Source organism: Globicephala melas, chromosome 6, assembly GCF_963455315.2.
Source record: "Globicephala melas chromosome 6, mGloMel1.2, whole genome shotgun sequence".
NCBI classification, from domain to species: Eukaryota; Metazoa; Chordata; class Mammalia; order Artiodactyla; family Delphinidae; genus Globicephala; species Globicephala melas.
Window position 1 is genome coordinate 42,106,413 of NC_083319.1, and position 27,309 is coordinate 42,133,721.

The 27,309-nt window shown below is 46.7% G+C and overlaps 1 long non-coding RNA gene across 2 annotated transcripts; it reads left to right on the forward strand.

Moving 5' to 3' along the window:
* Positions 1-610: 610 nt before the first annotated feature.
* LOC132597404 (uncharacterized) lies at positions 611-9,219 on the forward strand. 2 transcript variants are annotated; one of them, XR_009564179.1, is made up of 4 exons: positions 611-802; positions 2,525-2,690; positions 3,367-4,010; positions 9,125-9,219. It is a non-coding gene; the product is annotated as an uncharacterized lncRNA (long non-coding RNA). The 2 variants fall into 2 exon arrangements; XR_009564178.1 differs by lacking the exons at positions 3,367-4,010; positions 9,125-9,219 and adding an exon at positions 7,835-9,070.
* Positions 9,220-27,309: the final 18,090 nt, after the last annotated feature.

The following is a 27,309-nucleotide window of genomic DNA, read 5'->3' on the forward strand; positions in this document are numbered from 1 at the left end:
GGTCAGACCTTGAGGAAAAGTGTCGAAATGAAGGGTGCAAATAGTATAGGGCCAATCTGAAAGGAGGGCAGGACATCTCTGAGACAGGGGTTGAAGATGACGTGTTCAAGTGACAGAGAATGTTCATACCTCTGAGAGACAGAAGGCAAGGCCACCTGCTAAGAATTAGCTCAAATGAGGTCCTTCGAGAGGAAGAGCTACACTGGGCATTCCAGGAGGGGGCAAACGTTTCTTATAACTATCACAGGAAGGGAGAGAAATCAAACACAAGAGAAGGCTGACCAGGAAGCTTTGATGACCCAACTGAGATCTGAACCCACTTGCTGTCAGAGGGGCCACTTTGTAGGGATGTGCAATTTTCTGGGATGCACTCAACAGCTCAAGTTAGGAGTAGACCGAGTTTGGGTAGACCCTGACTGCACTGTCCAACAGAATATGGTAGAAATGATGCTATGTGAGCGTCTAGGTCAGGCCTTTAGACACGGGCAGCTTCTACTTCTGGTCTGTGGAACACTCTCTTGGAGCCTTGGCAGAAGTTCAACTACCTTGCTGGAGGGACCACGTGGTGAGGCAGAGACCACACAGAGAGAGCAGGGCGCCAGCTGAGCCCTGCATCCAATTAGCCCCTTCCATCAGGGGACCAGGCATGCGAGCAAAACCCACCAGGACCGTCCAGACCAGTTGAGCACTGAATGACCCAGTCCGTTCAACACGCTGGGTCCTGCCTACATTCCAGACTCACAAAACCATGATGGGAAATGATGAGAAGCTGTGGGTCTCAGCGGTGCTGAAGACTTCAGAGGTAGGGCTGTCCCAAGTTTGGAGTGGGCTGGGGTCTCACCCTGGGAGCCGCTTGGTGAGGCCAGGTGGTGATAAGATCCTGGTAGTATTATAAACGTGGGGGAGAAAATTTGCTGACAGGCTGGGGAAAGGCGGAAAAGCTTACCAGGTTCAAATTATTCCTAATCATTCCTAGCACTTCTTACTTTAAAAAACAGGATTCAAGGAGGAAAATTGTTCACCAGCAGTCACCTCAGCTGCCACTGTGATGCCTGGTGACACGTAATTAGAAAACAAATGACAGATTAGTTTAATAATATTCATTAGCAACTAATGAAACTGACAGTGTTTCCTACTGAAAGCAGTTTGGGCTGTTAGTTGATTTCAAGCAGTCTGCTCCCCCCCCCCCCCCCCCCCCCCCCCCCCCCGCCTTTCAGCTAGAGGCCGGGGCTTGAGGGGGAAGGGTTGCAAATGGGTCATAAAACACAGCACAGAGGGGGAGACGGTTGAGGGAACAAAAAGAACAAGAGGAGACAAACTCAGAGTGGGAGAGGGGAGATTCCAGGGGGTCCTGGGAGGAGAGATGAAGGAAGGAGGTGAGTGTGAACCCACCCTCCCAGCTGTCTTCAGACATCTAACTGCTGTCAAAAACAACATTTCCATTTGCCTCGGGGAGGAAATGGTTACGGGGGCGGGAATCAGTGCTTGCTTTCAGGCATTGTTGTTTTCTTTTTCCTTAAAAAAAAAATGTATCCTAAGTAAGAATTTTAACGACATGCAGAAATCATAGCCGTCTTGCTGAATCGCTGTAGGACTGACCCCCCTTGACAGTTCTCAAATTATTCAGCTATCAAGGGGCTGCTAAACATTAAATTAAGCATCCTCTCTCCCCTGTCCTGAACCATTAAGTTATGCAAATGCACAGATAATGGGGCATACGACAGCTGGAGGCATTAATCACGCAGCCCTGTCTCTGGGCTGTTGTTATGTAGAAACTGCATCTGCCAACAGGCCGAGCCGCCACAATTAGATCTCGCTTGATGGAGTGAGAGGCACTGCCTAGCCCTCTGCGCTCGCGTTCGGTTGTAGACCTGGGAGTGAATAAGGCACTTGGGAGATGCGCTGGCCCTCGTCCTCCCTTGCCCCCCCTTTCTTTTTAATACCAGCTCCTCCAATTGAAATGAAAAATTACCTGTGATTGTTATCATTTGCAAACAAAACCGGTCAGAAGACAAATCTGCTGTTTACAGTGGATGTTTTTGTTGTCCCTCCCGTAGGGCTCTTTGGGGAATTTCCCTGATTTGTTTGTTTGTTTGTTTTAACGAATTCTCAGTCTATGCGGGGAGGCTGGGGCTTGGACTAAGGAAGAAGCAAACAGACTTTTTTTTTTTAACATCTTTATTGGAGTATAATTGCTTTACAATGGTGTGTTAGTTTCTGCTGTATAACAAAGTGAATCAGTTATACATATACCCCCATATTCCCTCCCTCCGGCGCCTCCCTCCCACCCTCCCTATCCCACCCCTCTGGGTGGTCACAAAGCACCGAGCTTATCTCCCCAGGCGATGCAGCTGCTTCCCACTATCTATTTTACATTTGGGAGTGTATATATGTCAGTGCCACTCTCTCACTTCATCACAGCTTACCCTTCCCCCTCTCCGTGTCTTCAAATCCATTCTCTACGTCTGCATCTTTATTCCTGTCCTGCCCCTAGGTTCTTCAGAACCTTTTTTTTTTTTTTTAGATTCCATATATATGTGTTAGCATATTCCATCGCGGCCTCCAGATTGCCACCTGGGAGGCCAGACTGACTCGCCCGGCAAGGCTGTTTGCTGGAAAACTCGCCAGCTTACCTGGGCTCTCCTGCGGCTGCCCTGCTCCCGCCAGCACCTAATCATACAGGAAAAAAGGTGGGCAGAGACTAAACCGGGGTCTCTCCCCTCCCCGCAGTGAGGGGCGAATGAAATGGGCTGGGAGACATCCCAGCAGCTTCTCAAGAACTTTCACTGTGCTTCCTCATGACTTAACACTCGATTTACAGCTTATGTCTTTTTTAAAATCCACGTTGTTAAGCATTTATGTAGCGGTCAATCGTCTTGTCTGTTTGGGGTGTTTTTTTAGTTTTACTCTTAGTGTGTGAGGATAACATTGATGGCTTTGTAGCCATATGTATATATGCTTATATGCATACATGCAACTCTATATAGGAGTTGAGTTGGCCTATCTTTTTATACCAAAACATTGATTTCCAACTGGTGTCAAGAACCCTGTGGTTCTGCAGTCCTTCTGGGTAAGTAGGAGGCCCACTGCGGGGGAGTCTCATGATCACCACCCTCGCCAACCCCCAAAAGCAGCAGGAGCACCGCTTAACACAGCAGCTCAGTATGTGAAACAGGTCTTTTTTAAGTTTTTCTGTTTAAAAAAGAGTTTGGGAAACCACTGTTCTAAAATGAAGTCATGGAGACATTTAGACTTGGTCCCTGGCATCAGGCATTCCATCTCAGATCTGTTCTCACCGTCTGCTAAATACAGAATCACTAAATTGCAAACAGTCAATGGCACTGTTTTTTCTCCTTCCCTCGAAAGTTCTCCAACACTCTGAGGAAGTCTACGTGTGTTTATGAGCAAGGAACCCAGAGAGGAAAGGAGGAGTGATGATCTGCCAATCACTGAAGCAGGCTGCCCTCCCCTACTGTCTCCACCGACCCCCGTATCAGGCCAAGGAGCTCTGAGCTGGGTCAGCGCACTCCTGACCTCCACATGCAAAGGCAGCAGATCTGTGCAGAGGGAGGGAGCCGGCCAGCTGGGGGGAAATCCGGAACCGGGGAACCGCCCAGGTTTTCTGGTAAGACTGAGTCCAGTCGGCTCAAGCAGCGAGAGGGCACACCGTGCTCTTTCCAAGTCTTCCAGGCCTGCCTGCTCCGTGCTGTCTTCTCCTAGACTTTCAAGCGGTGCTTCCTCCCAAGGCCTCCCAAGCCGGGGTGAACCCGACCACCAGGATTCAGGTCCTTCTCGCCTGATCTGGAACACTGGCTTCCTGAGCTCTGCTTCACCCTCCCCCACTCCGTCTCCCCACAAACCCAGCAGTGCCTCCAATGCCCATCTGTGCGGCCTTTCCCCCGTTTACAAGTCGTGTGTGCATCTGACCAGTTCTTCCCGTCAAGCTGTGGTGTCATCACTCTGGGGAGCCTCCCCTGACCTTCCTCCCCTCCCCACACCACCCCGGCCAGGTGAGCGAACTCACACCCTCTTCCGTACTCCCAGCCCCTTGTTACTTGCTTGTAGCTTTCACACTAGGAAGTCATGTATTTGCATGTCTGTTGTCTCCATCAACAAACTCAAGATCTAGTTGCCGGCAGGTTCCAGCTCTGCTCATTCCTAACTCTGCTGCCTAAGCCAGTGCTTCTCCAACGTTAAGGATCCTCCAAACCCTGAGTCTTAGGGATCTTGCTTAAAAAGCAGACTGATTCAGCAGGTCTGCGGTGGGGCCTGAGAGTCTGCATTTCTAACAGGCTCCCTGGGATGCCGCTGCTGCCCGTCAGTGGACCACGCTCCCAGTAGCCAGGCCCTAAATGACCTTCAAACCCAAACCCAGCCTCTATGTCATATTGCCAGCGCTTAGTACACAATACAAGGTTTGAATGACTACCTCCACCGACCAGTTGTTAAATGACTACGTCTGCCTACCAATTCTCCTGTCTAATAAGCCCACGGTAAGACCTCAGTCACTTAGGCTGCTTAGCACTAGAAACAACTCAGGTGTGCAGACAAATGGGTCATTAGCCCTTCTCATGTGAAGGCTCCCCTGGCTCACCTCTAGAGGCAGCTGAGTCCTCCCTCCCCGCTCCCCGACATCCGTCAGCCCTGTCACTCCCAACAGGTCCAGCACGCTTCGTTTTCTCTGTTGCACTACTACTGCACTCAATTTAAAAAAACAGAGATCCACGTGTCTCCTCCCTTGCTCATTGCCCACTTCCCACTGGAGGGCAAGGTCATGAGGGCATGTCTGTCTCTCGCTCCATCACCGCATCAGCGCAGAACACAGCACCTTGCATTTAGGCATCAGAAGTGCTGCCCGAACCACGGGGGCTCTTCTTCCTGTTATCAACACTGAATGACTCAAGACCCAAAAAGGCAGAGACCCCCATGGAAGACACCCTGTTTTCACCCTGGAGCAGAGGCAGGGGTTTATCCGGAGAGCACTCTGTCATTTTTTGAACCTCAGTTGGTTTTTTAAATGTTGGCGTCCTCTGGAAATGCTGATTTGCATGAAAAGCAAACAAGTACCCTTCTTTTGTAATGATCTTTATTTCTGAGGACCCGAGTACCTCCTGTGCTGTTAACATGTGCTCTGAGGCTGAGGAGAGCTTCCCATTTTCCTCCCAGTGCTTCAATCTTCTAAGGAAAACTGTTGAACAAAGAGCCCACCCATGAAGCTTGGCTGGAGGGGAATAAAGCTGGAACACGATTTCAGTAAGACAGCTTTGAAATTTAGAACAATACTTAACATTGCAGCCAAGGAGATTTGCATTTTCTGCCACTAAGAACTGGGTCTGGGTAAGAACACTGAAGGTTTTACTATTTTCCTTAAAAATTCAGCTACACAAATTTCAGAACTTGTTTAGTTGGAGAAAATTGAGAAACAGGGTAGGAGGGAAAAATATAGGCCTGTCCACCCTCCACTCTGAATTTCTAGCACTCTATTTTGTTCAGAGGTGTTTTAGGAGTAACTGACAGGGACCCAATTCTTACCAGCTTAAGCTGAAACATAGAAGGAACTGATTGGCTCATGAAATTGTCAAGTTCACAGAAAGATCTAGCATCAGGCTTAACTGGACCCAGGATCTCTACAAAGGTCAGGTATTAGAAGATCTGTAATTTTCAAATGCTTCAGCACAGACATATGAAATCATGTCTATGTTGGTTAAGCTTCAACTCTAGGGGACAATCTGGAGCCCTAATAGAAACATTATACAAAAAAAGGGAACCTACAAGAGACAACTACACACAGTTCTATTATCCAAATCTCTATCAACACGGAGGCTTTGCCAATTAACAGTAAGACTAAGAAGATAGCGGCTAATTAATGAACGTGATGAATGTTAGGATTAAGTTCTTAACCGTCAAGTTAAAGATATTCAAGATATATGGACTGGCAAATCTTTGAGACATTCTTCACCTTGCAAGAATAATGTTTGCTTATCATTTCTGCAAGACCTCTGGCTTTTACCCCTGGCGATCCCCTCCCAGGGCTTCACCCCTAACCAGGCATGTGCCAAGCCATGGGTTTGGAAGATTTCTAGTTACTTATGCTGATCTTAATGGAAAAGAATCTTGCCTCTGGGATACCATCATCTCTGCCTCAAGCGAACCTTCCACGCAAAGACCTTGATGTGGCCACTCAGCAGGCACAGGAGGGACTCCTGTGCTTTTCAGAAATTGTTGGAGAAAACTGAGAAACAGAGTAGGAGGGACAAATATAGGCCTGTCCACCCTCCACTCTGAATTTCTAGCACTCTATTTTGTTCAGAAGTGTTTTAGGAGTAACTGACAGGAACCCAAGTCATACCAGCTGAATTTCTAGCACTCTAGAAATTCAGAGTGGAATTCTGGGTTCGGAGGTCAAGACTGAAGAAGAGGAGACTGGCCCGCGTTCTTACTGTGATTAGGAAGTGGGGATGGAGAGAGAGTTTGCACAAGGAAAAGGGTGCGTGGTTTGAATCCCGCCCCCTCACCAAAGGAAGGAGCACCCAGGCTTTCTGACCTGCTTACTCACGTGTGGGACAGGAGGGGAAGAGGAAGGAAAAAGGCTTAAAAGTTGGCAGCAAACATAAAAAAAGGAAGTCAGACTCTTTACTGCGGACCTAAAACAATAAGGAGTTTTAAATTCATAAAGCTAATAGAATAAATCAAACTACGGGGCTCCTGGTCACACTTAAATGTACTTATTAGCTGTCTGGATACGTGATAGAATTGTGTGAGACCGGTTTTCCTTATTGTCAGGAAGCAAGGTTAGAGAGCAGTCAGCCCTACCCACCTCAAACGTTCTGCTGGTTAACATTACCAGTCAAACACCACCTCAGGGTTTCACACGACCCACTTGTTTCAGGTAAGGTTACAAGACCCCTGCTTTCCTTTATGTCACACCCACGCTCAGGCAGATTCTCTGCAAGTGCTGACAAAGGTTAGCACACTGTCGCTGCCAGCCAAGGGCCAGGCCTCTGTTCCAATCAATCCAGATACGGCTTGGGTCACATACCGAAACTGGATCCAAACTTCTGATGGACCAGGCCTGGTTCCCCTGCCCTGGCCTGAGGATCAGCTTTTATACGGCTTCTGAGCAAGGAACAGAGGGGCAAAAACGATAGCTGTCCACCTCACACCCTTCCCCAGTCGCAGAGAAGACAGGGTCCTCTCCGGCTACCATCTTTCTTTCCCAAATGGCAAATGCAAGACGGTGCACCCCAAAATGCAACATTATTCAGCCATAAAAGGGAATGAAGTACTGATACATATTTTTAACACAGTTAAACCTGGAAACATTTGGCTAATCAATAGAAGCCAGGCATCAGAAGACCACACGTGATTCCATTTATATGATGTGTCCAGAATAGGCAAACCCAGAGTCAGGAAGTAGATTGGCGGTTGCCAGGCAGTGGGGTGGAGGGGGATGGGGAGTGACGATAATGGGTACAGTGTTGCTTTTGGAGGTGATGAAAATGTTCTGGAATCAGAGTGATGGTTGTACTTATGAATATCCTTATATCAACCTTATGAATATCCTGACACCACCAAAGTGTATACTTTAAAAGGTGAGTTTTATGCTTTGAGAATTGTACCTCAACCAATAGATACATTCATTGAAAATTTATATATATACACATACATATATAAAACAGGCAGCAAACGTGACCTTACAGATAAAATTACTCCTGGCAGAGAAGAGTTTGTGCTGCGCGGTTTGGATCCCCTCTCCCTCAGCCTCTAATGTGACCCAAGGAGGCTTTAACTATCCAGTGGTAGTTTATCCATATTCTTCCTTCTCCCCCTAAAGGTTCCTTCCTTCAAATCACAATTTCCCAAGCTGGTCTTCTGCTGATCCCTTGAAGTCTGGAAACACTGCATGGATTAAACAAAGGCAGAAAACTTCCTTCTGCAGTACTTTTGGGGGTCTCGCCGTGCTAATGAGCACTGTGGACCACTGAGAAGAAAATGGCACTCCTCACACTGGACTACCAAACAATTTGGTTCCCCTCCACCACCCCTGGAAGAAACATCTTCTGGAACGAATTCTATGGAAAGTGGTTTGAAAAAACACTGTTCTCCAGAACTAACTGGTTCTTCTTTTCTTTGGACGCAGCGAGATCTGTACATAACAGATCTCATTAAAGCTTTTTCTTTTTTAATCTGCTCCAGGGTTTGATTCCTGGCTTTGCCCTTATTTTGGCTGTGTGACCTTAAACAATTGCCTCAGTCTCTGAGATTGTTTTGCATCCATCAGACGGAGACAGTACCTACCTCTCTAGGTTGTTAGAGGAATCAAATAAGAACGTAAAATGCCTAGCACAGTACTTGGTACACAGTTGGTGCTTAATAAATGTGCATCTTCTTTCTTTACCAAATATATTGACATCAAATCCTTCTGGAAGAAGCAGGCATCTCTCTCTCTAACCCCCACAATGCTGGCACGTGCTGTGTCCATCATGGACTTGAAGTATTTGCTAAATGCATGGATGAATGAATCATCAATGCCCTGCTAGACCCCCATCCCTGAGCCACACAAATCCAGGGTAGATGACCCGTGACAATGGGACAGTCATAAAATGGGAAGAGTTCTGGCGCTTACAACTCGATATCTAGAAGAATAATTTTCACCAAACCCCCCCCCCAATAGATATTTAAAGTGCAAGGCAAGGAGATGTAAGTGTTCCTAATCTTTGCTTAAGGACACTGATGACATGATGTTGCTTTCCTAGTGCAGGCAGATGGACGATCCTAACTCAGAAAGCATTAATGCAGAGAGAACAATCAGTACACACAGAAAACCCAGCACTTGGACCTTGGAACGAGGCCACAGGGGTTTGAATCAGAGTCCAGTCAAGTGTGACCTTGACCTCCTCACATCTCGGTTCCCCGTCTCAGCACCTACTTGTAGGGCTGTGATGAGGATTCAAGTTAACGGATGAGATGTGCTCAGAGCAATGCTGAGATCATAGTAAGCAAGCAATAAATATGGACTGCTATTATAGTCATGGTAATTGACACTTATTAATGCCTCATCATAAACCCTTCGCAGCCCTGTTCCAAAAGCCTTCTCTCATCTAACTGTCCTCTAATCTCACAGGTGAAACAGAAGAGACTCAGCCATGCAGGAGTTACTGAAGAAACCTTATTCACAGAACAAGTGTGAAAATGTTTTTTTATTGGTATTAAAAGGGAATTTTAAGGCTGTAATACCAGCTCTTCATTCCTTAAAGGGAAGCAGTTACTATAATGATGTACTTGGAGCCGCACGGCTAGTTAGCACCTTCCCTCTTCATTGGGGAACTATGAAATCTATTATGTTCCCTTAGGAGGGCAGTTTTCAATGAGAAATTGCTACATTTGTAAAGAACATATTGACCATGATGAAAAGATTTTATCCACATCTACACGATGACAAAATTGGACATGACTAAAAGGTTTGGGTAGCCCAATTCTCAGGAACAAAACCTAGAAACAAATGTCATGATACCCATAAAAATGCCTTCATGTGTCACAGGACACCAATCTAAGCCTTTAATTCACATTCCAGTGCAGATGGCCTCAAAGGTGTTTTGAATCCGCGGGTTTTTATTTTTTAAGCAGAACAGCCCTTTTCTCAAAATGTTACATGGAACCCAAATATGTAAACCAAAAAATATATTGCTGGGCCAGTCTAGGCCGAAAATCATAGGATGGCAGTTCTACCCAGCAGTGGTCCCTGAGCTCCTCAAAGAATTTTCCAGGCACCATTAGATCTCGTGAGCCCCCATGAGCCCCCCTCAAAAACTCTGATACTAAATTGGAGAAGATCAGGAAAAATGAAGGAGGGGGTATGGCAACAGAAGAGACTGTGCAATTATCTCCCAAAGACTGATCACACTCTAAAGGGACTTTACAATTACTGGATCCTACCAAGTTCTAAACCACATTAGACTTCATAGTGTTCATTTTTTTCCTTCAACCTGGTAAATGGGGCTCTTGAGGAATATCAGACCAGCTCTAAGCAAATTTAAGAAACATCTTCTCTATACATTTCAGTAGTAGTTTCAGTAAATTTACAACCTGTGTGCTAAGGATGTTCTCATTCTAGACCTGGCTTTCTCAGCCTCACCACTATCTGCACTTGGGGTTGGAATAATTTGGGGGGGTCGGGGTAGGAGCTGTCCTCTTCATTCTAAGATGTGTACCTAGATGCCAGTAACAAGCCCCAAGTTATAACAACCTACAACACTTCCATACATTATCCAGTGTCCCTTGGGGGACACTATCCCCCCACCCCATGAGGATTCTGTTCCGGACTCACCCCTTCCAGACCATTCCTCACAGTGGCAGGCAGGAGAAATTTAAAACGAATCTAATCGGGGGTCTCCCTACTTTGAAGTCCTTCCTTTCGTTCCTTCAGCCACGTGGTAAACACTTGTGAGCACCTGCTGTGTGCACGAACTTGCGCTGCTCCATGTGGCCTGCAGAGGGCGCCCTTCCCGACCTAAGCCTCCTCCACTGGCACTTCCACCCGCAGCCCTCCACCACCCGGCCATCACGTAAACCTGGAGATCTGTTCATACTCCTGCGACTCTGTACTTGCTGTCCCCTGTGTCTGAAATTCCCTTTCTCAACACATCCACCTCCTTGGGAGTCTTTTTTTTTTTTTTTTTAACCATTAAGCAAAGCTCCATCTACTGACATTCGGGGGATAAAGTTAGGAACCCTACACGATCCCTGCTCTGCCAAGTCTTACCCACCAAATACAATCAAACACCTCTCTGAACCTATTGCAGCTGAGGGCTGATCATCTGCCTCTTTCTAGAGACTGAAACTCCTTGAGGAGTTCCTATATGCTCAGCAACCATTGCAACTGTTAGAAGAGTAACTTTAGTAGGATAATAGTTTCCTGTAGTTCATCAGAAATTTGAGGGCCACTCCAACAGTGTTAAATGCCACTAGAGAGGATAAAAAGCAGAGAAACAATCCACAAAGGAATATTCAATAGGAAAAGACACTACGACTTTTTGTAATTCATTGTAAGGACAGCAAAACAGCAACAGATGTTTGAAGGGAAAAATGGGTAATCGACCAATTTCAGTTCTACTGATTTCAAGATTGCTGGAGAAAGAGAACCCTGGTTGAAGCTAATTTTGAGCCCTCTTTTCAAAAGCTTTGTACCAGCCAAAAGCTGTTTATTAGGCTAAATCTCCGCTGGCTTCTCTAAATTTGTGTCCAGACAAATTGCAAATATCACACCAGCCAGTGGTCACTGTGAGTCTGCTTTTCACAGGCTGATTGATTTTATAATGTTCCAGGCAATTTCAAGTTGTCAGTAAGAACTAATTCTGTCTCATTATTTCCTTCACTCTTGCCAGCTCCGTGACCGCTTATTGGGTTTTTTTTTTCATGTTCATTTTCTCCTGCTAACTCTAAAGCCTTGTGTTCCCTCTCTAGCCCCATTCAAAGGTCTGAAGCTCTAATTATAGGGAGCTCCCCCAGCAGTTACAGGTGAAAGCATCAGCCCTTCTCAGAGGCTCCAAAGTTGAACCCTAAAGCCCCATACCCTATGAAACCTCCTGCCAAACCTATTACAGCCTGCAAAGCTGTATTACGTCATCAGTCCCACAATGCTGTAGCTGAAGCTCTCTCTCGAGGTGATATTAAACCAACTTGTCAGTCTGTATTCATGGAGTTACACACACTCAACTTACACAGCTGGGGAATAGAAACTGGCTCTGGCACGGCTCTCTGTGTATCATCATACAATCTAAAATAGGAATCATCTGTGAACTTCTTTACTCAGAATCCATATGGTGGGTGAAGCCTCAAAGTCATGAGATCTCAACCAGCACATTTCATAGTAGCCAAATTATTAAATATACTCCTAGTAGGGCTTACAGACTCAGAATCAAATTCTTGCCATTAAGCAGAAACATAGGCAATTACTTCCTTTGTATCACACATACTTCTTAGGCAGTGGAAACTGCTGGAAGACCTGTACTCAAAATAAACACTAGTTGCATAGCATGCCAAGTATTATAAATAAAATGCTCTATGCCTTTTCCCTAGTTGATGAGATCTCTGTTTTAGCAGGAAAGAACAAGTCTCTAACAACCTTATATACATATCTTACTCACATGATTACCAAGAACCAATTCTTTAGCCAGAACCAGTAAGATGAATAAAATATGCTTATGCCCTTGAGGAACTCACAATCAACTGAGGCAATGCCATAAAAGCAGCATAGACTCTAGGAGTCCATAGATGAGAAAACCATGGATCCTCCTGGGTGTGAGTGTCAGGGAGAGTCCCACAGAGAAGATGAGAAAAGAGCTGTGCCCTGCACAGGGAGGGCCCTGTGCAGAGAGGAGAAACACGTAGGAAGAGGTAAGGCTGTGCAACACTTTCTAGAGTGGTCCAGACACAGCCAAGAGTGCTGGGGGGATCAGTAGGCCTCAGGAAGAGGCAGGGTGGATACAGATGAGGCTGTAGCAGACTAGGAAAGAGTCTTGATTACCCTGAAGATGTCAGAAATTTAATAGGAAGATGATGTATCTGTTTTAGAAACTGGCCAAGATGGCCTTAATCCCCTCAAGCTGACTAAACTTGAGATAGGATTCTCCCTGACATTAGGTCCCTGACTTCCCTTTTCTTAAAGCATTTTCTTTAGAACACTTGTAAATTCTCTCTGCCCCCTTTAAAAAGTACGTACATCTTTTTTAAAGCCTCTTGGTTTTCAGCCCAGGACTGTCTTTCTCCAGGTCCTGGGAAACTTCTCTTGAAATACAATCCAAGGGGACAGCACGTTCATCACCCAGTTTCTATGAAAGGGTAGGAGCCTAACCTCAGTTGGCACCTTGCTCCAAGCTGTAAAACTCCCTCCTATCACTGAGATATGAGAAGTTTACTCTTCCTTGGGGTAAAACCAATTAGCAAACATGGATGGCCTACAGCTCCCTCTCACTACAGCCCTTAGAACCCTACCACCCTCTGCTTCATCTGAGTTGGGCTCAGACTGAGATCTGGCCTCTCTTCCCTATTGCAATAGCTTGAATAAAATCTTCCTTGCCTGTTTAATTTTGCTCAGTATAATTTTTGCTGTGACAAAATCTTCTCTTGGACCCACCTTCCCATTCAGCTACCTCCCCATTTGTCTTCCCTTTTACAGCAAAACTCCTTCCAGGACTTGTCTAGACTCACTGTCCCTCTCCTCTGCTCCACTCTGACTTTTGCCCTCATCATTCCACCAAAACTTCCCTGTCAATCCCATAAGTGACCTCTCCTTGCTAAACCCCAGGTCACTTCTCAGTGACCCAGCTGATCACTCCATCCTCCTGGAAATGTCTTCAGCTTCCACCATGTCTTATTCTTCCTCTTCCCTCTAGCTGCTCCTTCGCAGGCTCTTACTGACCCCTGATCTGTAAACTCTGGGGCATTCCAGGACTTAGTCCTTGTACCTCTTCTCCACCTACCCTTAACTCCTGGGTGTTCTCAGCCAGTCTCACTGCACTTAGTACGATGGATTTGCTGACTGCCTCTTCAGCCTGTAGGTCGACCAAGAACTCCAGATGTGCATTACGAGGGGTTATACGTAAGTGACTACTAAACATCTCCACTTACATGTCTAACAAGCATCTCAAGGTTGTCCAAGACTGAGCTCCTGTCGGCCCCCCCAACCTGCTCTTCCCAGAGTCTTCCCCATCATAATAAAAGGAAAGTCCATCCTTCTAGTTGCATAGTTTAAAAAAAGCTTACAATCACCCTTGATCCTACATTTTCACATAACTATGTCCAATTTGTCATGATATCCTGTCACTATCAAAATACAAACTGGAGGGACTTCCCTGGTGGTCCAGTGGTTAAGAATCCGTCTTGCAATGCAGAGGACGTCGGTTTGATCCCTGGTCAGGGAACTGAGATCCCACATGCTACGGGGCAACTAAGCCCGCGCGTCACAACTAATGAGCCTGCGTGCCACAACTAAGACCCAATGCAGCCAATAAATAAATAAATAAATATTTTTTAAAAAATACATCTGAAATCCAGTCAATTCTCACTTCTCCTCCTGCAACCACATGGGGTCCAAGCCATCATCTCTTGCCTGGATTGCTTCAGTGACCCACGACTGGGTCTCCTCTACTTCCCTTTCAGCACCACCTCCATAATCGACTCTCACCGCAGCAAGCAGACACTTCATTCTAAAATATATGTCCGTTAACATCACTCCCCTGCTCAGAATTTCCCTGACACGTCCCACCTCCGTCAGCACAGCCACGTCCCTGCAGGGGTCCAGCGGCCATCACGTGACTGGTCTCCACTCCTCAGCTGACCACAGGCCCCACTACTTCCTCTCCTCCCTCCACTCCATGATTCCCTCCTTCTCATTCTTCCACAAATCTTCCCACTTCAGAACCCTTATACATGCTGTTCTCTCTCCCTGGAGAGCTTTACCTTGGGCCTCCACCTAAATGTTATGTTCACAGAAACGCCTGCCATGAAACTCTATTCAAAGTTGTACCTCTTCTCCCTTCCTTGTTTTTTCTCCAAAGCTCTAATTCTCTCCTATACTGCATATTTTTCTCTGTATTTTTTTTTTTACTACTACATCGCTCCCTTGACTAGAATATAAGCTCCATGAGGGCAGGATACTGTTGTATCCCCAGCAAGTAGAACAGTGCCAGCATCCAGCACGTGCTTAGCCATAAGTGAATGGAGGTAACATGTAAGATGAATCAAAGACGGTGGGGAATAAGGCTATTCCAGATTGCCTTATACCAGAAATAAGGATACCAGAAGTAAGGCTAATGCAGAGGTCCAAACAAGCGAGAAAAGGGGTCCTGAACAAAAGCAGTGACAGATGGAATGGAACTATAGACACACAAACTGTTCCTCTGAGAGGGGGATGTCATAGGAGGGATTCCCAAACTTAATTGGGCATGGAACCCTTCTAGGTGGAAGTGACCTCCAGGCCTACAAGTTTCACTGAACCTAACGCAGGAAACCCAGGATTCGAAGTTCTCTAAAGTTGTTTCCCCAGCACTAAAGTCCAATGATCCTGTGTCAAAAGTCAGGTGACTCAGTACATTTAGGCCATGTGCTCTCTTGGTTACATAATAGTCACAATAATGGAAACTCATCTGTGATGGGGGCATCTAATCTCAAAGACGAGTATTAAAATGCTGCATCAGGGCTTCCCTGGTGGCGCAGTGGTTGAGAGTCCGCCTGCCGATGCAGGGGACACGGGTTCGTGCCCCGGTCCCGGAGGATCCCACGTGCTGCAGAGTGGCTGGGCCCGTGAGTCATGGCCGCTGAGCCTGTGCGTCCGGAGCCTGTGCTCCGCAACAGGAGATGCCACAACAGTGAGAGGCCCGCATACCGCAAAAACAAAAAACAAAAGAACGATAAAATGCTTCATCAGTTAGAATCCCTCCATTCTCCAGTAACAGAACCAGAATAACACATGTGATAAATACATCTAATCGTCTCACGGAACAGGAAATCTGGGAGTGGGTAGTCCAGTTTTGGTAATAGCCTGCCAGTCAGGCTTCACCTGGTTTCTCTGATTTTCACGTTTTTTAAACTTAGGGTTGTAAATTGGCTGCTACTGCTCCAGATATTGTATCATCACAATAGCATTCCACCTTGGGGAGAAGGAGGGGCATAAGGCTACTTCATTACGTTCTGTCTTTACATGGGAATTTTTTTTTTTTTTTTTTGGCTGCGTTGGGTCTACGCTGCTGCGCGCGGGCTTTCTCTAGTTGCGGCGAGCAGGGGCTGCTCTTCATTGCGGTGCGTGGGCTTCTCATTGCGGTGGCTTCTCTTGCTGCGGAGCACGGGCTCTAGGCGCGCGGGCTTCAGTAGATGTGGCACACGGGCTCAGTAGTTGTGGCGCATGGGCTTAGTTGCTCTGCAGCATGTAGGATCCTCCTGGACCAGGGATCGAACCTGTGTCCCCTGCACTGGCAGGTGGATTCTTAATGTGCCACCAGGGAAGTCCTATATGGGAAATTTTAAAAAAATTTTTCCTAGAAACCACCAGACTCATTGGCCAGTATCGCACTGCCACTTGGAGTTGTAAAGGAGGATGGGTTTGGGTTCGGGAATGGGTTTATTATAACTGGCCCAGACCTCCATGTTTCATCCCTTAGGATTAAAAGAGGGGCCCCTGTTCCCTAAGATCAAGGGTTCTCCACCCTACCTGAACAAAAGAGCAGTCTCTTAAAGGGAAAGAAGTGGGGATAGCGGGCAATGAACAATGGGCCACAGCTGCTGGTGATTGTGTCTGTTAGCTTTAAGGCCACCACATCAGTCCCAGCAGTTTCTAACAGTACATGGGATGCCTATCATCCAACAACCTTGACTGACTAGCAGTGGCACCCTGGAAACGCTGTGTTGGGAAGTACCTACCAATGAAGTACTTGTAGGACCCCAGGAAAGAAGAGCTGTACTGTACAGCACCGGCTATGACCCAAATAGCCAAGGAGGGAGCAAGCAGCATGGTATCTGGACCGCAGATCTTTCCTTGTGGCTGGAAAGCCCCAGCCTGTGATGGCAATTCCTGTTTTCTTCCCTCTAGAAGATCAGTCCCAACCGCACTACGCCTGCTTCTGCTTCCTCTGAGTCTGAATGTCATCTGCCCACACTGAGGAGGAAAGGAGGAAGCCCAGGAGAGGCGTAGGCAGGAGGAATCCCACATTCCTCCTGACATCTGATCGAAGCACAGGTAAAGTGAGTCTTATGCTGTCCTCACCGAGTTCTAAGTATGAGGGACTGTACTATACACACAACCCCGGAATAAGAACTGGAGGTCAACCAACTTGCAAACTTTTATCTGAAAAATCGCCTCAAATCTGAAATCACCAGTATTTCTACACCATTTTTAGTATCTATTTTTACGAATCAGTTTTCAAAAGCACCATCAGCAACAGGTCTAGAGCGTTCATTTCCAAATCTGAATATTTTTAAGCGAACTTTTCGTCTTCCTTAGCTAGATGAGTTCAGGAAAAACATTTCATTTATTAAAAGGGCTGCATTACAAAGGTTTGCCCCAAGAGAACACAAGCTCCTCGAGAGCAGGGATTTGGGGCTGGTTTGCTCAGTGTCCCCAGCATCTACCCCAGGTGTCCTCACATCAAAGCATTCCATAAATATTTGTTGAATTAATGCCATCAGATGACCGTCCTTCTTGTGCTGTATGATATGAACTGCATGGCTTTCTCCCTGAGGATTAAGATATTGATGGAGAATACTTCAAGATCCATGGCATGCCCTAGATGAGAGATAGGGATGTGTAGGAGGAAATCTTGCCAGTCAAAGCTATCTATCTATTCAGTCTTAAGTGGAAACTCAAAAGACATGCACCACAGGAGCTGGTTGTAGGCCCAAAGTCACAGCTCTCCTTAAAAGGAACTGTGTCATGCTAGGCAGTCACTTATCAATCATAGCAGACACGTATATAAGTGTCAGGCCCTATTCCCAGTGCTTTATATAGATAACCTCACTTAATCTTCACAACAAGGAGATAAAGCAGATTCTGTTACCATCATGTCCCTTTAACGGATGAGCGAACTGAGGCACTGAGTTAAATCATTTGCCCAGTGTCACATACAGAGCATCAGAACCAAAATTTGAACGTAGCAATCCGGCTTAAGTATCCGTGTGAATAACACCTGTATTGTGTGGCCACCTTGGCCTCCCAGGACCTCCGGGATTTCAGTTTCCTCATTGTCTGGGGGGTCGGGTGCGGACAGTGAGGAATGATGGACACATCAGGAGATTATCAAACCTTCTCAGCTGCTTGATTGTGTTTTTTTTTACATCTTTATTGGAGTATAATTGCTTTACAATGGTGTGTTAGTTTCTGCTTTATAACAAAGTGAATCAGTTATACATATACATATGTTCCCATATCTCTTCCCTCCTGCATCTCCCTCCCTCCCACCCTCCCTATCCCACCCCTCTAGGTGGTCACAAAGCACCGAGCTGATCTCCCTGTGCTATGTGGCTGCTTGGCTAGTCAAATTCTTAGAAACAATGTAGGATGGTGGTTACCAAGGGCTGGAGGCAGGGGAAAGGGGGAGTTGTTATTTAAAGAGAATAGAGTTGCAGTTTGCAAGAGGAAAAAGTCTGGAGATCTATTTAGCACTGAGTACACTTAACACTACTGAGCTGTACACTTAAAAACAGTTAACAAAATTTTCCATCTTATGTGTTTAACCACAGGAAGGGAGGAGAGGAGGAAAGGATAGAGGTAATGGATGGATGAAAGGACTCTTACGTGGCAGCTCAAGAAGTAAAACAGAGGCGGAACTGCTAAATCAGTGGGAAAAGGAGCCGAAGGTCCCAGCCTCTCGGCTTCTCTCCCCAGATCCTCCCACCAGAACAGCCCCTCCGGGAGACCATCAAAGCAAAGGTTTAAAACCACTAGACAGGACGACTTCTCAATTCTCTTTAAGACAATTGCAAAAGCCTCGGGTCAAATCACAGTCTCAAAAGTCTCCAGCTGAAAAACCCTCCTGGCCCCTCAAGGCCGAATGGGTTCACACTCACCACCATGGTCCTTGAGATCATCCACAATGTAGCCCCAGTGTGAGTGTCCAAGCTTACAGAGCACCGCCGTGGCCCCCTGTACTCAGAGTTACTCATCACGACGGTCTCTCGAGCCTCTGTGTGTTGCCTATTTCATCCTTGTTTGTGAAGTGAGAGCTGTGTGCGCACCCGCCACCCCAGCTCAGAAGGCTGTTTCTACTCCCACCTTAGTTATGGGTGAGGCGCTATATCTATGCCACTGTCACCTGCACAAGGTGCCCAATTCCCCCACCTTGTCTGTTCTGGGGGCTTAACAAGTATCCAGGACTCTCAGATGGAAGGGCGGAGAGGGAGTAATTCAGAAGAGACTTAGGCACAGGGGAGCATGAGGATACCCCATCCCTCCCTATCCCTCAACCAGGGTGCTGAGCCATGGTTCACTATCAGGAAGAGAATGAACTCTGGGAAAGCAGCCAACGCCATAACCAGCTTGTAGCAATGAGGGCCAGAGAACTGAGACGAAAGTACGTGGGGGCCATTGGCGCATATCGTTCAGTCAAAAATAAAAATTTAAAAAAGGGATGCTTACTAAAGGACAGAACAATTATTATCTTCGACTGTAAACCTCTCTCTGCATCATCCTTGGGCCCTAAAGCGACCTATTTCCATCACGCATACATTCCACCAGCAGCCGAACCTCACCTCAGCACCCATGTTATATTCTGACGCAGTTTACATGGAGCTGACTGAAAGGCAAAGAATAAGAAAATGAGGCATTTGAAAGGGAAATCCATGCTTCCTCGTTTAGAGCTGCATGAACTCCTTTGCCCACCACAGGACGGGATTAGGCTACTCAAACCCAGTAACCCATTTCTGTTTGTTTGGGAACATGGTGATTATACTCAGACGGCATAAATAAAATAAGGGACCCACGCATGTTAGATTTTTCATTTGGCAAGCAGAATGAAAATCTGAACATATCCTTGTGGGAAAATAATCAATTTTTCATAGACTTGTTATAGGCTTCACAAAATCTACTGCACACGTATTTTTAAAAGTAAGAAAATGGCTTTTTAATGATACTTAAAATATATGGCATGGCAAAAATTATTTAAAATGTGTTTCTGAGGCCTGAAGTTTGGTACTGCCTGCTAAAATATAGATGATTTGGACAAGTCTGTCTTCTCGGGATAAACGCGAGACCCAAGCTCATCTTATTATAAAGCTAATAGGAAGGTTGGTATTCAGGCAGTTAAGTAATTGGTATAAATCCCCTGAACTCACAACAGTTAGCGGTTGTCCATTGGCCTGTGTGCATTAAATAACTCCTCTTAACCCAGAGGCCAGCAATACATTGTTCACATAAAGTCAACACAAAGTAGAGCAAGAGGAAGCAGAGCTGAATCCAGTAGAGATATGACCACGACTCACCCAACAGGTGTTTCCCGAGCAGCCGCCAGGCCTGGGAGAGTGGACACGTGATTCACGTGGTCTGGATGCCCAGTCCCCATCCACGCAGACTGGCTCCGTTTTTCCTTTTTTTCTCCGGTACACGGGCCTCTCACTGTTGTGGCCTCTCCCGTTGCGGAGCACAGGCTCCAGACGCGCAGGCTCAGCGGCCATGGCTCACGGGCCCAGCCGCTCCGCGGCATGTGGGATCCTCCCGGACCGGGGCACGAGCCCATGTGCCCTGCATCGCATCGGCAGGCGGACTCTCAACCACTGCGCCACCAGGGAAGCCCGACTGGCTCTGTTTTTATGAGCCATCGGCTTGACTGACCACATTGGTGGGCACGCTTTTCGCAGGAACACGTCTCGGTTCTGAGCTGAAGGCTATGCCTACACCTGGGACCACCCCTGGGTGAGCGTGTGTACGTGTATATGTGCGTGCGTGCGCATGCGTGATTGAAGTTTTTTCCCTACATAAAGCAGATCTAATATATGAAGATCTCCGTTTACAAAAAGGCTTTCATTTTTTCATCATGCAAGTCACTGAAATGTTACACTATTTTGTGTCCAGCATCTCCCTTCAAGGAGCTATGAAAACATGAAGCATCACTGATGTCAGAAATCACAGCCTAGCTGAGAAGACAAGTGACAGACCCGAAATAGAGACCACAGCAAATGTCTGACACCAAGTCTAAAAGCTTGAGGAGTTCACAAAATCCAAAATCGCTAAAAGCCCAAGTTGCTGAGAGGACTTGGAGCAGTGGGCATTAAGAAGGGCAGGAGGGCCTGCCCTCAGGGCCCTCAGGGCCACGGGAAGCAGGGCTCATTACAGTGTGGGTACTCGTTATGAAGGGGTAACAAGCTGCCCAGAGAAGTTGATTTGTTACATTAGGGAGTCATTTTAGGATCCTGAATAGGAGTAACCAGGTGTTCCTTCCATATGGTGAGAACTCACCCCAGGATTCCTTTAAAGAGCACGCTCCCCTTGACATTGAGTTAATGATTTCATTTTCACTCAGCTTTTCAATATCCCTTCCCAGTGGTTCCCAACTTATGGATCACAGAGTTATAGCAGAGGTCCCTGAAGTCAGATAAGCACTGCTTAGAAACGACTTGCTCCTGGTATATTGCCACTGTATCGTTCTACTATCTGTAGATACCGTGTGAGACACAAAACGCAAATTCACCCCAAAGCAACAGTCACCTGAGTTGCCCCAGGCGCCAGGGCTACACATGGAGTCATTTTAATAATAACCCAAATGTCACTAGCTCCAATCTCCTTGCTGTTCATGCAGCACTTCAGCGTCCAGTAAAATGCCCCTTAAGCATTCCTAGGAGTTGCCAGGAATTTGGTGTCTGTGCCTGCAAACAACGCCGTCGTCCTCTCACCGGCCACTGGGCGGCGCTGGGTCCACACATCTCCCTCTCCTTCGCCTTCAAGCACCCCGAGGCCTCCGCAGGCCAAACTGCAGGACGGTCCATATGGAGAGGGGGAAACATCTCATTCCTCCTGGGAGCTACCATTCCCAAAGCAGTCACACTGGTGCCATACACGATAACTTACCGAGAGTATTTTAGAAAAACAGCTCTTACAGTTTTTACTTACAGCCCTCAAGCTGTAAATGAAAACTGTATGTGAAGGTGAATCTAGCGCAGGTTGGGCAGGAAGAAAAATACCAGGGACAGAGCCCATGCTGTGCTCACAATCAACCTTCCCATAATGTGCGATCAAAATGCACATCCGGGCTTCCCTGGTGGCGCAGTGGTTGAGAGTCCACCTGCCGATGTAGGGGACACGGGTTCGTGCCCCGGTCCGGGAAGATCCCACATGCCGCGGAGCGGCTGGGCCCATGAGCCATGGCCGCTGAGCCTGCGCGTCTGGAGCCTGTGCTCCGCAACGGAAGAGGCCACAACAGTGAGAGACCCACATACCGCAAAAAAAAAAAAAAAAAAAAGAAAAAAAAAATGCACATCCCGTTTGACCCAGCAAATTAAACTTTTAAGCACACAAGGAAGTGAAAAGTGTAGGAGGATTTTCAATGCAGATTATTTGCAAGAGTGAAAAATGAGAAACACACATCTCCTAGTACAGAAGGGGTTAAATTATGACATACTGACAGGGTAGAATATAGGCAGCTGTTAAAAACAATGATGTCAGCTTGTTAGTACCACTGGAGATCTCTGCGATGCATAGTTAAGTGACACAATGCCAGTTAGAACAGGGGTCCACAGCCTGTTGGGAACCAGGGTGAGCGGCGGGCAGGCCGGCGAAGCTTCATCTGCCGCTCCCCATTGCTTGCATGACCACCTGAGCCCCCAACCCCCCCTCCCCCGTGGAACCACTGTCTTCTGCGAAACCTGTCCCTGGTGCCGAAAATGTTGGGGACCGCTGAGTTAGAAGACATTAGGTCTGTGTCTTTATTCCTGTCTTACCCCTAGGTTCGTCATGACATTTTTTTCTCTTCTTAAAGTCCATATGGGGAGGGGGAAGGGTGAGCTGTGACAGGGCGAGAGAGAGTCATGGATATATACACACTAACAAACGTAAGGTAGACAGCTAGTGGGAAGCAGCCGCATGGCACAGGGACATCGGCCCGGTGCTTTGTGACCGCCTGGAGGGGTGGGATAGGGAGGGTGGGAGGGAGGGAGACGCAAGAGATATGGGAACATATGTATAACTGATTCACTTTGTTATAAAGCAGAAACTAACACACCATTGTAAAGCAATTATACCCCAATAAAGATGTTAAAAAAAAAAAAGACGACGACATTAGGGACAGCGTGACCACATTTCAAAAATGTGGAGGAGGGGCAGGGGAGATGTACATGTGGACATTATGTGTCAGGAACAAAACCTATGGAACTGTTGACAACCTTTCTCCCTCACACCCATTCCTGAAGGGGAGCCGTTTTTTTTTTTTTTTTTTTTTTTTTACCACTCAGATCTTTTATGGAACTGATCTGGGAGACAGAGAGATACAAGTGTTAAGAGTCCTCAAATGGCCCAATTTGTCTTCTTGAGAAGAGATGGAAGAGGAAGTAGTGGATGAGAGAGGCAGCCAGCCAGCCAGCCAACCAGGAGATGGAAGAAAAGAAGTACCTGGAGTTTTTTAAGAGGGGGGAGGGGGAGGTCCTGGAGCAGCTACTGAAGACTTGGTGTACGGCAGGGAAAGCTGGGTGACGTAGGTTCAGTATGTTTTGCCGTGTCATGTGCTGTGTGACCCCTCCAGAGTCTACAAATACACCCATGACAAAGATCTAGGACACGCATGAGGTTTTGGGATCAGACTGGTGTTTCTTCCCCATGTTTCTGGGCTGCCCATGAGGTGAGAAAAGCTAGTTTAAGGTTGTACATGTATGAAAAACGCCAGGAAAGACACCCCAGAAATTGTCCCAGTGGTAAGCTCGGCCAAGGTTAATTAGGTACAGGTGGACTTTGTTACAACAAAAGTGTATCACGTGTGTAATTTTCATGGGCATGTATTTTACTTTCACTCAGGACAGGGATTTGGGTGAGGCAAGCAGGGTGACTAGAGTGCAAAATTTAAGGAGTCCCTGACTCTCAGCATCTTGCTGGTTCAGAGCCGCATGTAAACACCCCCGTGAGGGAGCACCTCCTTCACTTAGCGCCCTGCCCACCCTGCTTGCCTCACCCCATCCTGGCTCTGCTTGCCTTGTTAATCACAGTTCTGAATCTCCTTGAAATTCAAACTGGGATGCTATCTGCCACACACACTGTATACAGAGTACATTGCCATTCCGAAAGCACTTTCACTGGCTCTTCATGACAATCTCAGAGGAAAATGAGACTGGTATTATAATTCCCATTCTACAGATGGAGACCAGAAAGGTTAAAAGACCCGTCCGAGATCACACTGCTAAGTGACAGCAAACTCAGTTCAGCTGACTCCAATGATTACCATCCCCAAGTATTTCCACGATACCACCCACATACAAAACAAAGCAAACAAAAATTATCACTCATACCTATCAGGAAAGCAATGAATCTCTGAAGTGAACCTAGCCCAGATATTCATGTCCCCCATCAAATAAGGCCCTACATCTCCCATTTGCCCCCTTGGAAACCACGGAGGCAGAGCCCACAGAAGATATAGGCAGCCTCTAGCCAAGATGGCGCCCCACTAGGAGCAGCTCCTCTGAATTCTCTATTAGCAGCAGGTTTTCAGGATGAGCAGCAGGCCTTCACGAGGGCCTACAGGTAGGTCCGTGGCTGCTGGTTGGCACCAGGTGTGAGCCATGGGAACTCTGGGAGTTTGGGGGGGGGCGGGCATCTGCACAGGAGACATGAGCCTAAGAGAATCTCTCAGCATTGGACATCCCAAAAGGGGTGCATGCAGCTACTGGTGGTCGGCACCTCCGGGTTTTCCCCTTGAGGTGAGCGGAAAGGAATAACACCGCATCACTAGCCACCAGCCTGGAGCTCAACCAGCCGGCCTGGCAACCTAGAAATTTGCTTAGGGAGTTAATCCAGGCAGACCCTGAACTACCCTGTTCATCCAGCTGTGTTTTAGGGCACAGCACGATTCCAACACCGCATTCGATAAAAATGAAGAATACCCCTCCCCCTGCCCTCTGCAGATTCGTTTTTCTCCGTTCCCACTGGTACTTTCTTTTAAAACTAAGTTTAAAAATAAAGAAATCAACAAAGCACACTCATTTGCAAATTTTGCTTGTTTTCCTTCCTTCGCAAACCTAAATCATACCTAGCAGAATTCACCCTGTTCTTATTTACCTGTTCCTCTAAGAATATGAATCCATTTCCCGCTAGCCTGGGTTTTAGATACATTGTTTAGCCAAGCCTTTGCCTCCCTCTTCTGTTAAAAAGAGGAAAAACATACAGCAAACTCAAGTTCTGTATTTGTGAAAACGTTAAGAGGAAACTACCCTAGGATGTTTACACAAGCTGTGTAAAGTGGCTTTAAAGAGGCTCTAGTATTCCAGTATTACCCATACTACATTCGAATTAATACTTCCCAGAAAAAGTAAACTTTAAATAAGATCAAATCAGGATCAATTGCACACCCACCTGAGTAGCTGAACAAAATCAATGGAGCAATTCTTTGGTCATCAGACTAAAAGATTCATGATTGATTTTTTCCCCCCTTTTAGTAAAATATGAAACTCCCTGGTAACCTGAAGTATTATTGGGTCCTGTATCTTGCAAGGACTTATGGGCAATTTATCTAAAAACTGTCTTTCAACAGCTACACGAATGGCTGAAATTGCTTGATCTCGTCAGGCAAAGATTTTTTAAAAACATTAACCTCACAAACAGAATACATATAAATATATATATATATGTCTCCTGCTAAGTACCAGAGTTTTCAATCATAAAATTAAATATCCCTTTGCAAACTCAGCTATATCCTAAAACAGCCAATGATAACCTCTTGTAATACTCAGCATTCTGCGGAGAAGTGAGTTTCTAAAGGGCCTTATACCGTCCTGAACGTAATGGGAGATTCCTTTAAGGGAGTTTTTCCTTCTGAGGAAAACAGCTACACACCGTGGACTACTGAAAAGCCCTGCTGGGCCTGTCTTATTTAGGAGATGTCTCCACAGTGGGGTCTTCTGTGTTTACACGGCGCTGCTCTTCTTACGAGGGTGACCACTAGCGAGCATTGTACTAGGCTCTCAGCGTATATACACACACTGCCAACCGGGCACCGTTACCCTCATTTCTCAGCGGAGGAAACAGAGTTAAAAGTCACTTACCTGAGGTGGCGAAGTTCAGGGAGAAGCGGAGCTGGGATGCAGTCCTAGCAGTGAAATCACGAAGCCTGGGCCCTCCAAGGCAAACTCCCCCCAACCCTACCCCCACTGCCTCTTTTAAAACCTCCTCCTTAACTGGTAGGCAGGCACACCTGAGACCAGTAGTTCCCTGAGGATAAGAATCACCTGGGAAGCTTGTTTACTCTACCTTCCCAAAGCCCCTACCCTGGAGATTCTGACTCAGGGGTTCCAAGCTGGATCCAGAAATTGTCTTTTTAACCAATGATCCAGGTGATTCTTATCATCAGAGGACTATGGGAACGTCTTAGATCGGGGGGTGGCCAGGGCCAGGGAGTTATTTTTGGCTTTGTGGGCCGCTAGGTCTCTGTCGCAAATACTCAACGCAAAAGGAGCCAGAGAAAATTCATGAATGAACAGGCCTGGCTGTGGTCCAATAATTTATTTACAAAAACAGGCGGCTGGCTACAGCTTGCTGACCCTTCTCTTAGACCATTCATCATACCATTAAAAAAGAGACGTTAATGCCTGCTGTCACCTCACTAAGGCTATGTCTCAATCAGGCAATTGACCCAATGAAAATCTTCCCAACACCATGAAACATCACTCTCATCAAGGGATAAAGTCAAGGTTGTGTCTTCCCTCCCTCTTTAGGGAGCAGCACTTTTAATGTCAGATGCAGGCTTGTGACATCCTCTGTCACATAGGGGAAAACGTAAGTCAGGCACCAGCAGATGAGCAAAGCTTTCACTTTGGCATTGGTGAGTGCAGTAGGTGGAATTCTAAGATGGCCTCTAGGATCGCCATCCCCTGCTGAATACACACCCTCCTCCAATGATCCAATCACACTAATTTAAGTGCTACTTTGCAGGGATTTTGCAGATGCAATTAAGGTCCCAAATCAGTTGACCTTAAGATAGGGCAATCACCCTGATGGACCTGATCAAATCAAGGGAGCCCTTTAAACCCGAGTCTGGAATTCAGAGGTAGAGAAGTCAGAGAGAATTAAAGTGAGAGGAGGATTCAACATGGAGGAAGAGTCTCCATTCCTGGAGTTAGAGAGGGAGGGGCCATGTGGCAAGGACAGTGGGTGACCTCTAGGAGCTGAGAGCACCCCTGCTGACAGCCAGCAAGGAAAGGGGTGCTCAGTCCTACAACCATAAGGAACTGAGTTCTTCCAACCAGTGTGAGCTTGGAAGCAGACACTGAGCCCCAGATTAGTACTGCAGCCCTTGCCAAGGCCTTGACATCAGCGGATAAGACTCCCAGCTCAGCAGAGAATTCGGCCATGCCATGCCTGGACTTCTGACCTATGGAGACTGTGAGATAATAAAGTTATATATGGCAAACTACTAAGCTTGTACTGATTTGTTACAAGGCAATAGAAAACTATTACAGAGATGCCCAGGACTTTGATGTCGGAATTAACTGCTGGGGACTTTTAAGTCCAATAACTTCTGGGTTTAAATATAGAAGGATGTGTCACTTTAAATCTATATTCATTCATTCTGTCTGAATTCCCATGTGGCTCAGGCCAGTGTGCACAGCCCACCTTTCAGGAATGTGATTATC